This window comes from Poecilia formosa, unplaced genomic scaffold (genome assembly GCF_000485575.1).
Source record: "Poecilia formosa unplaced genomic scaffold, Poecilia_formosa-5.1.2 Scaffold200, whole genome shotgun sequence".
In the NCBI taxonomy this organism is placed as follows: Eukaryota; Metazoa; Chordata; class Actinopteri; order Cyprinodontiformes; family Poeciliidae; genus Poecilia; species Poecilia formosa.
The window spans coordinates 255,885-262,152 of record NW_006800139.1 but is presented as its reverse complement, the minus strand read 5'-3'; positions in this window follow the sequence as shown (position 1 = coordinate 262,152).

Genomic DNA, 6,268 nt, shown 5'->3' with positions numbered 1-6,268 from the left:
CAAAATGACAGGTTTTCTTAGGAGTGTCAGGCTGAAAAATGCTGCTCAGATTGATAATAATCCAATTAGTTTCTATCCTTATTAGATTTCTGGCATGTTTGGCATCGTGCAGCATCTCACATAATTAGAAAAAAATGAACTGTTTTAATTTAGAAAATTATTTAGTTTGTTCTAGAATGTTTCATCTCAGCTTTCAGCGTTTGGATAAAAAAGCAACATGTTCTGGAGCAAATCAGCACTGAATTAATCAACTTTATCTGCATTATGCTGATGATTTTTTTTTTTCCAAATTAATATGTATTTTTTGTTTTAACTTGAGAAAACCATTGGGACCTGCAGACTCAAACTCTGTGGATCAAAGTAACGAATCCTGACGCACGGATTTTCCTAAATGAGTGTAAAATGGGCTTATGTAAGCAGAGCTGTCCTCCATTCAGAGGAAAAACCAACAAAGAGCGAAGCGGCCGCTCTGCCTGATGAAGCTGAAACAGGTTTTTCTCTGCAGCGCGTTTGTTCTTCCACGCTGCAGTTTTTCTAGTTCACTGGCTGCTCAGAAAGCTGACGTTAACCGCCGACTCTGAGGTTCCACTTCAGTTCAGATTTTACAGTAACCTACAGGAAAAAGTATTTACTGTAGGTTACAGTAAAAAATACATAATAAAAGGTGTTTTTAAAGATATTTACATGTTTCTGTTGTAAAGGAAAGAAGAAAAAGCCGTTTATTTGGGTTGTGAGGGTCTAATTAGTGATTAAATGAACTTTTTAATCCAGTTTCTTCACTGTTGAGCTTTACAACTTCTGAACCAGATAATGAAACCAATCAAATTAATCGTGATTAATCGTTAACTGGAGTAAACAAACTCAAGGAAGTGACAGAATTTACAAAACTGTAGGATGTAAGAATTTGTTTGGATTGTCAAAAGTCAAACATTTTATACTTTGGACACTCAGAAAGTTTAGATTTTTTTCTCAGATAATTCTCAAAATTTCTGAGTTTTATTTCTAACATTTTTTTGACTTTTCAAACCTGGTGATTTTCAGGTTTTTCTGGAAAATTTCTAAGATTTCTATAATTTATTTATTTATTTTTTTCATTTTAAACCTCCAAAATTTCCTTTTTTCCGTCTCAGATTAATCTAAATTATTCTGATTTATTTCTCGCAATTTTTTGTTTTTTTTGTACCTAGATTTTTTTTCCCTAGAAATTTTCTGAGATTATTATCAAAATTTCTGAGTTTCTTTCTTTCAAAATTTTAATGTTTGAAACTCAGAAATTTCCAAGATTTTTTCTAGAAAATTTCTGAGATTTGAAAATTTCTGAGTTTTTTTCTAGCTAATTTTCAGCTTTTTGAGAAATTTATGCGATAAATCTGAAAATGTAAAACTTTTTCTTTATTTGTCCTAATAGTTGGTTGTAAGTATCTGTCGGTATCGTAAGTGAAAAAATATCGGTGCATCTGTAGACACACTGCAATAAAAGAATGCTACATTAATGCATTTTAGACATAAAATGTTTATTTTCCTATTCAAAAAAAGAAGTTGAATTATTTATTTGCATTTCTTACATGTTTTTAATATTCTGCTAAATAAACTTAAGTGGTTAAATGAAAAATTTGCCAGTTATTTGTTTTGGTTTGTGCTGCTAGCATTTTAAAGATACTAGTGGAAAAGTTTCCAGAGGTCATCATCAATATTTCACAGCAAAAGCAGTGAAACTTTCTGCTGGGGGCCATTTCCTTTCAGCCTTTTGTGAATGCTAAAGCTAGTTAGCATAGCCACAGATGCCAGCGGATAAACAGTTTTTCTGTAATGGCGAGTTGTTTGTCTGCCATTAGCACATTTAGCAGTGAGTACATGAGAATGATTGACAGCGCTAAGCCCCTCCTCCGGGCTTTGTTTTTGGTGGGGAGCCGTTCATTTCTTCAGATACTAATAGCAGCTCAGGGAGGAGGTGGATCTGTTCACAGTTTAACAAATATACATAAAAACAATTCTTTATAAAAGTTACACACTGCAGCTTTAAGAACTGATGAAATGACTAAACTGAGATGAAGTTAGCTTATAACATTACGCTTCATCAAAAATGTATTAGAGAGCGTTTTCCAGCTGGTGAATGAAGAGAGCAGTTGAATAAATGAAAATGGAAATTTATAAAAAGACATTTATGGAACAGGGACAGATATATTTCGGGTACAAACATTCATTCCTTCATTTGCTGCTTGTTTTACTTTGGTGAAACTCAGTGTTTATGTTGCATTAAACGGAAAATTCAAACTGCTGTTTATGTTTCAAAGGTTGGACACGAGGCAACAGATTCATCTTAAATAAATCGGTCTTTAAAAGTCTCTATTCGGTTTTCCTGCTTGTTTCCTGGCCAGTTTCTTTCAGTCCTTCTTTTGCTTCGTCTACTTGAAGTGTTGGTCTGCCGGGTTGGCCGGTTTGGTGCCGGGACAGGATGAGGAACCAAGAGCGATCTCCATCAGCAGCCCTTTGGTTCCCATGGCAACCGGGAGCCCTGGAGACACAGGGACATGTAATTACACCATGAAGTGTCTAAAATGCTCCCAACAGGAGCCGTTATCACCCAATTTTACCTAGTGGGAAATATTAAGTTTTTTTTCTAGAAAACTTCTGAGATTGATTTTAAAAATTCAGTTTTTTTAGCTTTTTTTTTTTTTTTTTTTTTGCTTTGACTTTTCAAGCTCAGAAAAAACAATTCTAGAACATTTCTGAGATTAACCTCAACATTTTCAGGTTTTTTAATGGAAATTTGCTCCTTTTTTTCTACCTGTAATGGACCTAGTAAGTCGTTGTTATATTGCGTAATAAAATGCTTGTAGGAGGATTAAAGTCGGGTTAAAGCAGGAGTGAATGTTTTACCAGGAGGAATCCCCATCCTGATCCAGAGGAGGATGTGTCTCATGACGGAGTCGTTCTGCTGGGACGTCGGGTTCATCCCGTCTGGACTTGAGGGAACACCTGGAAATAAATCCCTCCACATTAGCATTTTGTTCCAAACTCGTTTCACAGTCTCTGTGCCTCCAAAAGTTTCCATCAGCCGTCGCTCTCATGCGCCGCGCCTGTGTGATCATGAGCTGCCGGAGTGAACGGGACCGGAGCCAGAACTTTTTTTAATGTCGGCTCGTGTATCAGGCTTGGCTCAGCCCCCATGAACCCATTCCTCCTCCCCGGGCTGAATCTGCCCAGTTATCTGCAGAGCAAAAGCCTTCGCACCCGGCATCTGCTCCGTGTAGCTTCTGTGTTTCTACGTAAACAGAGCAAAACAAGTCCAAGTTTCCATTCAGGTCACTTCCAGGTCTCTGGTGAATATTCCAGAACTTCTTGTTTCTCTGTCTCTGCTGGGACATTGTGTACTGGTACAGAGTAACTGGGCCTGCATGGTTGAAATGAGCAAAACCAGTTTGGGTTGAAGTTGTTACTTTAGACATAAAGAGGAACAATCTGGAGTCAGCACACAGCTTCAGTTGTTACAGCTGGATGCCAGAGATCAGTTGAACCTTTACAGACACATAAAGTCAGTTTCAAAGTCCTTCAGTGGTTCTGGGTGCAGCGCCCCCGCAGGCCAGGAGGGGAACAGGTCGCTCAAACTGGTTGGTTTGACTCAGAGCTGAGAGAGAAGCACAGCAGCTGGAGATGGAGCAGATGTTAAAATTTAACTGCAGTAGCCACCGTTCAACCAAAAGAGGGCAGCACTGATATGGTTTTTGCACAAATTACATAGAAACGTAAAGGTAGCAGCATTAATGAACAATTTAGACACTTTATCAAAAACAGTAGCTTTGTGTTTTGGTTGCTCTTTAATAAGAAAAGGTTTATTTCCTGCGTTGATCCTTCTCCAGGCTAACTTCTGTCTTCCTCTCTGGAAACCAGATCCTGGCTGATGGAGACCCAGTCACGTCTTCCTTGTGTTTGGATCTGATCAGTTTTTCTGTTTCTGTTTTTAAATGTTCTGCTTGGATCATAGAAGTAAAAATGTAAAGTTTTCCACTGGGCCGTCCAGCACTTTAAACCCAAATGAGGTCGTTTACTTACTGTCTGCATGCGGGTTCATTGATCAGGAGCAAAGGTTCTGATTTTCCAACCTTTACTCAAGCATGAAGAAAGCCAGAGCTCACATGGTGAATATTTATCTCTTGTCTGAATGTAAAGCTTCTGGAAGCCGTGTTTGTGTCTGGGTTTTGTCGTACTTCTGTAGAAGTGGTTCCGGGCGAGCAGGCAGGCTGGAGAGTTGACGCTGGTCATGATGCTGCAGACATTCGCAGACTGTTGGGCCTACCGGGTCAGCACCCTGAAGACGGGGGGAGACGGAGAAGATCAGCAGGATTTACTGCTAATGTGGCCGCCATGACACAGATTATGTTCCTCAGTGTTTCCAAGTCATCCACAGATCATCACAGGCAAATTAGGAAAAACAGCAGCTATTTTATTTTATGTGGTTGGATTCAAACAGGCGCTGAGTGTCTCTGCTGCCACCTTCATCTTGTCCTGGGCGCATCAAGCATTTTGTTCAGCGGCTTGAGGTGCGATACTCAACACACCCAGAAAACACCTAGATGCACAAAAAACACCGAAATGCAGAATTTTGTTTTCTGCAGACATTTGCACAAAACAACAAAAGCGCAGAGACGTGCAGAAAACGCACAAAGACACAGAAAACAACAAAACACACAGAAAATGTGGAAACACAAATACGTAGAGAAAATGCACAGAAATGCAAAGAAAACAACAAAATGCCAAGATAATGCTGAAATGTACAAAAAAATGCACAAAAAAAAGCAGACAGGTGAAGAAAATGCACAGAAAACTGTGATGTGCATTAAACAATGAGATGCACAGAAAACAAACTAAACATTATAAATTTATAGAAGTTATTATGGGAAACACGTCATGCTGCACTCGCAGATTATTTCACTTATAACTACAATGTTTACGTCAATATTAATGAATTATTGACTTAAAACAGGCTCCCATTTCTTGCTGAAAAGTTACTCTTTATCTTTGTCTCACTTCATCTGTACTGAAACAGAGAAACTGGACTAAAACTATTTGGTAATATTTGACGTTTCTGCACTGTGGCGATGTGGAACGGAGAAAGTGTTCAGGGCAGGAAGTGATGATCTGATCTCACCTGAAAGTCCAAACAGATGAAAAGCAAACAAAGGAAACGATTCGTTCCAGGTCAAACAGGAACAGTTTGCTCTCCTGCTGCTATTATTAGCTGCAGCGCCGTTTATTTTGCCACATCGCTGTTTGTTGTTCTGATCTTTCGCCCTTTCTGTGGACTGGACCGCACGCAGCGACTGCATGACCGAACAAAAACACATCCACTTCCTCAGCGTTCTCCAGCCGGAGCGTTTGCAGGAACGTCTGTGAGGAACTGCAGATCTGGGGTCAAAGTTCACAAAACATGCGGTTTCTGTTTGCTTATGTTCGGTCAGACATTCAGTGCCGAGCAGCCGGCTTTAGATAAGGAACTTTTTCTGGTAACAGAGACAGAAACGTTTGTTTTGGTGACGAAATCGTGATTATTTTAGTGCCATTTCACCTTGTTGGATAACATCACTGAAAAACACCTTTAATAACCTCCAAAAAAAGAAATTTTAAAAAAATCAGCTCTTTGCCTCAAATACACAAAGCTGGCTCTGATGCTGATTCTTTTTGTCTGTAAAGTGACTAAATATAGCCACAAAAAAACTTTTAATAAATAGCATAAATTAATGATTTTCCTTTTGACCTGCATTTCTGTTTGTTGTGTATCTTAAAATAGGTCTGGATCAGCTGGAAGATCTCCACAGGTTTCATAACCTTTGCCCTGCAGTCGTGCAGATGAACCCAGTCTGTTTAACAAATCTGCTAAATCTGAGATGATTCTGCTGTAGTTTTATCAAAATGCCTCCGTTCAGTCAAATCAGAGCCGTGTGTGAGTGAAAAAGGACGTTACACCACTCAGACACAAAGCCTGATGTCCTGCTGAGACCTACATCTGAAGGGCCTGTAGGTCAGAGGTCACTGGGGTAAAAATAGAAACGTCTTTCCACTGGCATGAGCGAGCAGAACCATAACAGCTGTTTCATATCAACACTCGGCTGTCGCTGTCCTCCTTCCTGCTGCACATTTTCACTTTGGTGGCTCAACACACAGCATGTTTTAGTTGAAATGACTAAATGTTTCTGTTGTCTGAAGCTTCATCCAGATCCCCAAACCACCAGAACTGAAGCTTGAAGCTAAATATTTCAGTTGGAGCTAA